At 58.0% G+C, this 10825-nt stretch overlaps 1 long non-coding RNA gene across 1 annotated transcript; it reads right to left on the reverse strand.

Annotated features, from left to right (window-relative positions):
- Positions 1-3696: 3696 nt before the first annotated feature.
- LOC106148203 lies at positions 3697-4864 on the reverse strand. The gene is made up of 2 exons (XR_001233424.1): positions 4164-4864; positions 3697-3823 (listed from the first exon to the last, which is right to left on the reverse strand). It is a non-coding gene; the product is annotated as an uncharacterized LOC106148203 (long non-coding RNA).
- Between the last annotated feature and the right edge of the window lie 5961 nt (positions 4865-10825).

The raw sequence follows: 10825 nt of genomic DNA on the forward strand, positions 1-10825 counted from the left end.
TGCAGCAAGAATGCCTTGGTATGGCCTGGCCAGGCTTGCGGATTCAGTGTCCACCGCACCTGGCCAACATCCTGTTCTCATCAGTTAATGCCTGTTCTGCTCAGGTGATGTTTCTTCTGTACCAATTGTTGAATAACTGTCAACACAAATGACCAGCAGCGCGGCACCCACAAGATCGGCTGAACCTGTCACCACACCCTTTTCCTCACTGGAAGGCCCTGCAAGAATTAGCCCCGCGTGCTGAAGCTGTGGGACATCAGGAACATTTCAGCAGAGGAAGCTAAGTGAAGCCGTCTTCCAGCTACAGACTCCGCATGGCCAGACCTTATTTTAGATTTCCTCTTCTCAGATATCCAGAGACTCCTTAATCACTTCATGTGAGTCCTCATAGTAAACACTTCCTAACTTAAGCTGGCTCGCTTGAGCGGGTCTCTGTTTATTTAACCAAAAGGGCCAAGCTAAAATTGTAATATTATCTGTAGCTCAGAACATTTGTCAAACCATGACAGCAATGCTTTCATCAGCTGAGCACTGGGCCAGAACAGAAAGAGGCACGGTATTTTAGGAATGGATAGGAAACCAGAAGCCCAGAGACATGTTCTGTTCGTTACTGGATATAAGTTTAGCCCAGTTCTTTTAGCTTTGGATTGTAGCGCGCCGATGTAGAGTGCTGGTTCCCGGACTTGAACTGCACCACGGAACAACCTGGAAGCCTGTGTGGCAGCACAAGTGTCCACGCCCGGTGCCTGGAGCCCGGTTCAGGTGGGTGAGGTGTTTCAGTTTGATCACGAGTCACGTGATTTAGCTGAGTTCAGTGGCAGAGAACACAATGGCTGCAGCTTTACTGAACAAAATGGCTGCGGTTGGGTCAGGATTTCTGCTTGACAGGAAGGTGCCTGAAGCCACTTCTCCACAAGAGCCAGGTGAAGGGTAAGGAGCACTGGTGTGCAGAGGCGCTAGTGTGAGCGTGTGCTAATGTTTCCCACCCCCAGAGAGGTACCAGCTCTGTGATAACTCACTGCTTTACGGAGTTCTCTTGTTCCTGTTCCCAGAGCTAGAATCTGGTATCCAGTAGCCAGGAGGTCGTAAAGGAGACATTACATTGATCATGATGGGCTTTTTTTCTGGAAGAAATGACAGCTGGGAGCTTTGAGGACTTCCACTACTAACCCTGCTGTGAACAAGCAGCTATGTGTATACCATGGGGGCCGGCAGGACTTCTTTAATGAACTGTGCTGGGAAAAGCTAATGACGGTGAGCTACAGATGTCTCTGATATTTGGCTGGTTGTTATCATGAGCTGTGCATCCCTCATTCAGATAAAATGAGATTGCATACCCCGAGGGTAGACTATTTCTTGTTAGTTGCCAGAGTAAAAAAATAACACTCATTACTGCCCAGCCTGAAAGCACCGTCTGATTTCTCAGACGAGGAATTCCCTCGCGTTCTCTGGGCTTGGTCACACAGCGCTCCTGTGACCCAAGGCCGCATTCTGGTGATTCTTATTCCGCTCATGTCTGTGCAACACAGCCGCAGTTAGCCAGCATGCTCCGGGGGGACCTGGAGATGCTCAGGCTCGGGCGGCTTCTGTGGCAAAGCTCCCTGTCCAGGGGAGGCGAGGCTGCTGCAGAAATTCCCAGGATGGGAGCTGGAGCTGCTGGTGCTCCCGACAGCAGGGGCAGAGGCACTTCTAGCTGGAGTGGTCAGAGGTGCTTCTGCAGACAGTGGCCTCTCTCTAGGATCTCCAAAGTGAATTTGGGTTTGCCCAGGAAGAGAAGTGTTCCAAGGATGGGTATAAGGCCTGGGAGCACCAAAGGCAAACAAGCTCAGGCACGCATTAAGGTTCTCTGGGGAAAGAGAATTGGCAGAACACAGCTAAATGTGAGAGTGGGGAGGAGCGGGCTTGTGTGGTGATGGGCAGGAAGTCCCACAGTCCAGCACCCAGGAGCTCGAGACCTGGGACAGCCGTGGGTGAGTTCCCGCTCACTGTGAGGCGGGAGCGCTGGGTGAGCGAGAGTGAGTGTGCAGCGTGCCGTGCGGGGCGGGATCCCCGGCTGTGTGGAGAATCCAGCCTCCTGCGCCTGTGTGTTCCAGTGGAGCTCCAAGCAGGTTGGGTGGCGCTGGTCCGCACTGCGGAGGGCGACCTGCTTGTGCAGTCCCCCAAATCAAGGGCTCACCTCGCCAGGAACAACATTCCAGACACGCTCAGAGCATCCCTCGGGTGTCAGGCGGACACCCACCCCATGCATCCCATCCGCAGGGAGGGGGAAGGTTTGGTGGTCACAAAGAGCCGTGCAGGGGAATGGGGCAATGACCCCCAGTGGAGGAGAGAGGCTTCTAAACGCCAGATTGAGAGACTGAAAATACCCCCAGGAGGCCCTGGGATCCTATCATAGCTTTGTTTCCTGTTTTTTTGTTTTTTTTTTTAATCCAGTTCTGGAGATGGGTAAGAAACTACTTCACACTGAGCTGCAGCTCCAGCCCGTTCTATTGTGTATTTAGAGACAGCGGATTACGAAGGCCCCAGGCCTGGCTTGAACTTGTGGTGGTTCTGCCTCGGCCTCCTCGAGTGCTGGGATTACAGTTGTACACTTATGCGCCCCAAACCTGCCAACACTGATTTTTGAGCAAAAAATATGGTCTAGGTCAGTGAGGGTAGACCTGTGGGAGCTTTCAGCGATACAGCAGCGCCCTGTGGCCGGTGTGCAGGAGGGTCCCACTGCCGATCTAGCTGTTCATTACATTCATGAGTGGCTAGTGACTGCGGGAGAAGATTTGACCACGGAAAGCAGAGAACGAAGGCAGCAAGGTCACTCAAGAGGAGCAAAGGGCTGAAGGTCGTCATCGAGTGTGTGAAGCTCACAGAGGCCTGAAAAGTGTGCGGGAGGCTGCAGCACGGGTTCTCAAAGCAGAAGTCGGGAGGAGCGCCCTGCTCGGGGGAAGCAAAGCAGGTGACTCAGACGCGCTGGGCTCACGCTTCTGTAGGGAAGTGGGGTGGAGATCTGCGGGCATCTGGAGAAGCCGCAGAGCATGAACCTCAGAGTCAGCACAGGGTGAGGCACAGGCAGGCGGGACTCCGAGCCGCCGTGAGGGCACAGGACAGGCCCAGTGGGCAGAAACCCAAGCAAGCTAGGCTGGGACGCGCATGCGCCGGGGAGGCTCGCTGTGCTCACTCAGAGGCGGCTCCGTGGGGACAGGCACTCCGGGGACAGCAGCAGAAACCTGCGGGTAACCAAGCATGCATGGCTCCTGACGCTGCACCCGGGGGACAGTTTTCCCCACGTGTCACCAGCTGCAGGGTCGTTTCTGAGGTCCGTGGGTGCGGGAGCGACCCACGGTGTCATGGTGAGCTGCATGCTGCCCTCCCTGTGAGGGTTTGTTTGTCTTCAGTGTGCTTACTTCCTCGCATCACAGTAAAAGTAGAGTAACAATCACATATAAACGAAGATGTTTGCTGCAGTTAGAAAGTAACCCAGAAAGAATTAAGACGTGAACCAAGTCCTCCTGAGGCACGCAATCATTACGCCCAGCAAACCTGGGCCTGCAGCTTCTCACAGGAGCGCAGCTCAGCACGTGAGGATCTGTCCCAGCCCGGTGACCGCGGTGGAGCCTTAGGGACAAAGAGTGACACGAAACGCTCTTCAGGACATGCCGTGAAACAGGAAAAGTGAAACAAAACAGCTCAGTGTCCTGTTCGTACTTTAAACAGCTTCTGTACTGACTTTCAGCTCTGCTTTTCACTTTGAACATCTCAGTGTGTTTATGCCCATGACAGCAAGGATTCGGCAGCCTTTTCCTTTCTCGGTTACATAAAATCACAGAATCTGTGGGGGAAAAAGACCGGGTTTGTGGGAGCATGCTGGGCACTGCACAGCTGAGGGGTTCCGGCCCAGCCAGTAAGGAGACCTGGAGGCAATGGCCTGTAATCCTAGTGCTCAAGGCTGAGGCAGGAGGATCTCTGTGAGTTCAAGGCCAGCCTGGATGCATAGCAGTACTGTCCCAAACAAACAGTAAGGAGACCTGGCCCAGACAGGTGGCCCCACAGCCATGTTTTGGTACAACCTGAGAAAAGCTGAGTGAGGGGTCAGCTTGCAGGTGCCTGGTCTGAGGGGACCCAAGTTTGCCCATCTGAGTCTTAGAGGAGCCTGTGGTTGTCACATTCACCTGGTCCTGTCGCTTTCACGATGGGACGTCATCAGTAAAGGCGCTGCTCCCTGACCGAATCTGAGAGGAAGAAAGCAGCCCCCCTCCCTAAGTCACCCGGACCCTGCGTTTCCTCATCCTGAGCTGAAACTGAGAAGACAAGCCTGGGAGGGCCTCGGCGTGGACACCGGCCCGGGAGGATGGTGCTGAGGACGCCGCCTCCGTCACAGCAGGACTGACCCCAGGTTGATGTCTGCGGGGTTCGCCATGGCCCTGAAGTCCTATGCATTCAACCCTCCCTGGTGACTCAATGGGAACACGGCAGAGGCGCTAGCAGAACGGCAGCCGCCCCCCATGGTCTCATCCCTCCTGGTGCTCTCTGACGCGGGCCACGTCCCCTCGCTGAAGCACCTGGGAGCAGGAGCGGTGTGCAGCCCAGATGTTTCCACATGTTTGGGACGAGATGAGGCTGGACTGGACCTGGGGCTGGGACCCTCAGTGAGACATTCTCCCATGTTTCAGGCACACCTGATGCTCACAGCCTGAAGGTCATTTATACGACATGTAGGGCACCTGCATTTTGACTCCCTCTGCCCCTGAGGTTGGGATGGAGCTTTTTACTTATGGCATCAGGATGGAGCTTCCAATTTTGGAGCATTTTGGATTTCAGATATTTGGTTGTTTTTGTTTGTTTGAAATAGGATCTTGCTATGTAGTGTAAGCTGGTCTTGAACACACTGTGCAGCCCAGGGTGGCTCTGAACTCATGGAGAACCTCCTGCCTCAGCCTCCCAAGTGCTGGAGTTACATGACACCAAGCTTGATTTCACAGTTTTGGGCGAGGGATGTCGTTGCCCTGGTTCCGTGGACATAGTTTGGCTGAGGCTGACATGAAGGCTGACTCAGTTGAGCTCTGCAGACAGAAGTTAAGCAAACCATGAAACTCTGGAAACAATGTGTGCAGAATGACAATGGATTTTTTTTTGTTTTTTTTTTTGGTTTTTTTTTCTCCGGTACCGGGAACCGAACTCATGACCTTGTGCTTGCCAGGCAGGCACTTTGCCACTGAGCTAAATCCCCAGCCCCCAGAATGACAATGGAGAGAAGAGACGGCCATGCAGTCAGTCGGGGCAGCTGAAGACCCATGGCTTTTGGGCCCTGGTGGGGGCTGCGGTCTGTGACCAAGGACACTGGAACACACCACTTCTCGGCTGGGAAAACGCACCGCCAGGGCTCTGGTTTACAGAGCCGTAGATAGGCTTTCTTTTCGGTACAGGCGAGGGTGTGGTAGATCTGGGTAGGAGGTGAACGAAAGGCGGCCTCTCCTCTGCCTTTTCACAGGTTTTCAGTTGTGACAAAGGTGTCTCCTCAGGCCTTCCACAGGGAAATGTTATCAAAGGTGCTCCCTAGGAAGACAGGGACCAGAGCAGCTTTGTTTACCTGGTGCCTTCTTCTAGCGAAGTCCAGATACTGAAAGTGACTCAGGCCGTCAGAGCCAGCAGTGTCCCTCGGCCTCCGCTCTCGGTCCAGTATCCCTGCAGCTGGGGCCACCTCTGTAGCTACTGCTGCCTGGCCCGGGCCGAGGTCGAGGCCCATAGGAGCCTGGTCGGGGGAGTGCACGGTTTGACCTGGGCTGTGGGCTGAGCTTTGGAGGCGGGGGCCGTGGGGGCCATCGTGGAGCACTGGGTGGGGCGGGGTGGGGCGAGGTCCCGGCCCGCTGTGGTTTGGGGGTGGTCGTTGGGGACCAGCACAGGAAGCGGCTCAGGAAGCCGCTTTTCGGTCAGCTGTGGATTTAAGGGTATGAAATGAAGCAGAAGATCTTAGCACACCCACCCATACATTTAAACCTCTTTCCCCAAGCTAAATAGCGAGATGACTTGACATTTTCCGTGCTTAAATTTAGAACAGACTGCAGACCCCGAACAGCCGCAGCATGAGCAGCACGGCACACATCCCGCCTCGGCCTCAGGCGACTCGGGTCCCACAGCGCTTGCTCTTTCCCAGGTGGCGGCACCCAGGGGGCTGGCACTGGGGTGGGCTCCTAGACACGGAGCTGGGACACGGCCCCGATCACCAGGCCCAGCTCTTGCCCCAACCTGGCCGCAGGAGGCCCTCCGTCCTCCTCCCTGGGTCCTGTGTGACCCCCGCTCCGGTTTCCAAGGCAGTTCCCACGGGGAGTGGCTAGGCCACTGCTCGGTGTCTGAGGTGCAGAGGGCAGTGGTGAGACACTGCGTCTGCGACAGCAGCAGCTGCTGCTCTGCTCTCCCTTCCTGTCCCCTATCAGGGTGTTAGGCATCGCCCGGCTACCGGTGTGGGACTCAGCTCAGAGGGGCTGAGTGGCTGCCCGAGGGCACACAGGGTGCTGAGTGGGGCCAGGACCCAGGGCTGGCGTCTGGTGCACCCTGGGCTGTGAGACCTCTGGGTGTTGGTGAGATCTCCAGCCCCAGCTGCAAGGAGGGAACAGGGTGGAGATGGTGACTCTGACCCAGGGCCATGGGCTGCGAGTCCGGCTCTCTGGTCCTGCAACAGGAGAGTGGATGGGAAACACAGCGATCCATGCAGGTCACAAAGCCAGCGCTGCCCCTTTACCCTGGCACAAGTTCCCCTCTGCAGGGAGCAGCTGGGCACTGCCAGTGGGAATGCAGTTAGCACAGCCCCTGGAAAACGGTGTGTTGGTTCCTCAAAAACCCTGCCGTGGGATCCATCACCTCTCTACCGGAAGGAAACAAAGGAAGAGTGTGGAGAGGGAACGGCATGTCCTGGCCCCACAGCGCTATTCACAGGGGCCCAGGTACAGAGTCCCATCACAGCCGCCTGCACAGTGGGTGCGGCTCACCTCCAAGCAGGGCGGGACAGGCGGCTGTGGGACGCACCAGATGGAAAACCACGCACAGAGACTCAGCCAGACCAGAAGGAAGGCGGAGTCAGAGCCAGCCTGCCCTTCCCAGCCTGCCCTCATCTCCTCTCTGCAGAGGCTGTTGGGTGGAATTCCCTCGCTTGCCGTGCGGTTTCCGGTGGACGGTAGCAGGCACTGAGCGCATGGTGCGCAGGTGTGTCGGCCCCATGGGACTCTCGGGACAGCGAGGTGGGAGGTCATGGTGGAGGAGAGAGAGAAACAGGGCCGTTAGCCCCAGAGGCTCGTGGTGCCACCAAGCACCCTCCAGTGTCGTAGCAGATCGGTTCAATAGCTAAGGATGGTGCAAGGTCGGTAAGACTGGCCTGGAGAACAGCCTTGGCAGCGACCACCGCACACAGCACCATCGGGGTAGGGCAGGACAAGTCTGTGACGGCCACGGGGCAGGCAGTGCAGAGCCTCGAGGCTCAGGGCGATTCTGTGCTCTGCAGAAGCCAAGGTACAGATGGGTGTGGCTCCCGTGTCTGGGCCCGGTGCTGGACGAGACGGAGACCTGAATGAGAGGGAGACCGTGCTGTGCAGTGAGTTCCTCCCGCCGCTTCCTGCCGTGACACGGAGAAAGCCACCTACTAATCCTTTGCACCCAGGCCAGGGGTAGGGATGCTCTTGGTCCTCGGGTGGCCTGGTCTGGTGGGGTGCAGAGCCGTCTGCAAAGGCCCGGCAGAACTCACTTCCCGGAGCTCCAGAGGAAGCTGCTCTTCCTGGTGACTGGGCCAGGCTCTGTCAGAGCTTCTCCATAAATCCCGGTGTGGTAGGGACAGGGTCTCCTGTGGAAGGCGCCGCACAGAGATCCCAAGGCGTCCTGTGTCCCTCTTCCATGACGGGCTGGGCCACCCCAACTTCCTCAGCTGTGTATCAAGTCCACACGGTGCTGAGCCCAGGACCGAGCAGCCTTGTCCGGTCCTCTTGGCTGAGCTGGACAGTGACAGTGGCTAAGCAGGGGGCTGTGGCGTTGTCCAGGTCCATAATGCAGGTGCGGTGTCAAATTTCCCAAGAAACTTGGCCGCTGCTGGTCAGGGGAGACCCTCAGGCCTCTGCCCCTGCCTTGCTGTCCCCGTTGTGCAGATCCCAGCAGTGACAGCGGCCACCATGCGCTCAGCCCTTCCTTACACCTGGCTCTGCGCTTGGTTCCTTCCCAGAGCCCCCGGGCCCCCCGCAAGCACTGCACGTGTCAGGAGTTGGTCCCGGCAGGTGGAGGTGGCCGTGGCGGTGTTGTGTCAGGCACAGCCCTTTCTCTTAGTCCCAGGGCCTGGCGTCTGTCGTGTGGCCCAGGGTGACGTGGGAATGCCGCCCTCCTGGCCCTGCGGTGTCTGGTGCCGACCCAGCCCCAGGCAGAGGTGGTTCCTTCCTCATGAGCCACACTGCGGACATCATCATAGCGTCTGTGCTCCCGTGCACAGCGGGGGTCCACTCCCAGGCCAGATGGTTGGGAGCACCTGCCTGAAACTGGGGCAACACACTCACGGGGCCACAGCGGCTCCTGGCCAAGACCCTGTGATTCTACCGAATCCTGCCCAAAGCCGTCCTGAGCAGGGGCCGGACAGCAGTACCAACCCTGGGAGAGAACAGGAAATGAGGACGCGGGGACTTCCTGCCCCCACCCTGCTCTCTGCCCTGAGGCCGCCTGGGACTCCAGCGGGGCCCCCTGTGTGGCCCAGCCTGTCCAGGCTCAACCCTCAGCAGTGCGTGCAGTTCGGTGGAGAGGCTTGTGTTTTGCATACATCCCAAGCCTCTGCTTCTTCTGTTTATAAAATGGTCCTGCTAACGCCTGACTCCAGGGCTGTCCTGAGGCTTCCAGCGGACGATCCAAGGCGCGCACTTAGCTCAGTGCCCTGGCGTGTGGTAGGCGAGGAATGCTGTTAGTTATCCCCAGAGCCTGCGGCAGGAGCGAGGCTGTGTGTCCTTAGCGCTTCCATCACGATGAGCAGGCAGCTGGGTCCCGTTCTGTGCGCGGGTCCTGCTGTGCAGTTCCTTGGAGGTCGGAGACTGGCAGCTGAGGGTGGAGGGCGGCCAGGACCTCGGCTGATGCGCCAGCCTGTCTCTGACCTGTGGCCTGGACTTTCCCAGCTCTGACCTCTTCACATCAGCAAAGTACACCAGTCAGGCCAAGACAGGAGCAGAGGCACCAAGGGAACTGGCCCGGAGCCAGCGGGTCGCCCAGATGTCTACCACGCGGCTCAGCCTTGGGTATAGGGATGAACTTGAATGCATCCATTTAACTCTGAATGGACAACATGCATTTCCTGGGTGCATCTGAGTCTTCTCATGCAGCAAGATCACAGCTGAGATCTCGCGAGGACACATGTGCTGCTGTCTCCCGCTACAGCAGGGGTTGATGAGTCCTTTCCCCAATGCTGATGGCTGCCACTGACCTGACACAGCAGACGAAAACAGAAGGCAGAGGCTGGCCGGGGACAGCCCTCTATGCAGTTCCGACTCCAGCCTTGTGCACCCCAGCAAGGAGAGACCTGGGTCCTACCAGTGGACGGCCTCAGATCACCCTCAGGGCCTCAGAAGTGGGGGAACAAGGGGAACAGCCTCAGAGGCAGGCAGGGACGCCCTGCTCTGGTGAGAAGCAGACTGTCACCCTGCTGGTGGCTTACTTTATACCGAGGCTGGTTTCTCTCTTTGAAAGGCCTCCACTGAGATGGAGAAGGCTGTCCCAGAGTCTGTCCCTTGGTCTTCTCTCCAGCGTGATTCCCATTCCTGAAGCTCTGCTGGGCTTGGTTCATCATCCTAACCCTGCTACCGACCCCAGGGCACCAGGTCCTGTCAGGGATGGAGCTGCACCAGCTCCCAGCCCTGCTACCCCAGGGACTTTGCACCGTACTCATTGACAGTGACATTAATCCAGCTGCAATGGCCCTGCATCCCACAGATTGGCTTCCAGGCCCAGACAGATGCGCTTGGGTGAACTCTAAGAACCACCCCCTTCCAGCCGAGGGACCTGAGGCAGCCGCTCTGTGCTCGGTCTCATCATCTGTGAAATGCTGTTAGCAGAAACCAGCCTGCAGTGAGATTGCCTGGGAGGCTGCTGGGCACATGCAGGTCTGTGAGTGGCCTTGCCCTGCTTGGCCCCCTGGGTCTGCCCCAGGGAGAGGAGGCTGGGGCTGCGGTCCCCGAGCCTGGCAGGGGAGCCTGCAGCTCACAGGCCGAGCTGAGGTGTGCAGCGTCCTGTGCGGGCCTGCGTGGCCTGCCCAAGGCCAGCACTGGCTGGAGGGGTGGATTCACTGCAAAACCCTGCGGACAGGAGGGAGCCTGCTCACCGTCCCCTCCGCTGGACAGGTCCAGGCAGGGTGAGGCTGCCCTACTTTCTAGCTCCAGGCCTGGGAAGAGCTGCCACTCTCAGGCCAAGACCAGCGCCTGGGTTCTTCCTCTAACGCTCAACCACTGGTGGTGCCCTGGGACACAGCACTTCCCAGACCTGTGCCCGGAGGGGCCAGGATGAAGCAGAGCCAGGCTTTGCTGACTTCCTCATGGCCTGTGGGAGAAGATTTGGACATCCCCAACACCGGGGGCAGGTCCCCAGGGAGGAGGCCACACGCCGTCCCTGCTGTCGAGCTTGTTTGTGACATGTGGCCAGTGCTGCCCCAGAGAGTCTGGGCACTGGGGCCCGGCTTCCTGTGATCCACACTGAGTCCAGCATGCGGTCCCTGGATGGTCTGGGGCCAGCCTCCACACTGCCTGGGTCCTGACCTGCTCCATGAGACCCTTGATGGACAGCAGGGAGCAGCTGGGGGCAGAGCCGGCCTCAGTCAGGCAGCCTCACA

This window comes from Chinchilla lanigera, unplaced genomic scaffold (genome assembly GCF_000276665.1).
Source record: "Chinchilla lanigera isolate Chin_1 unplaced genomic scaffold, ChiLan1.0 scaffold00016, whole genome shotgun sequence".
NCBI classification, from domain to species: domain Eukaryota; kingdom Metazoa; phylum Chordata; class Mammalia; order Rodentia; family Chinchillidae; genus Chinchilla; species Chinchilla lanigera.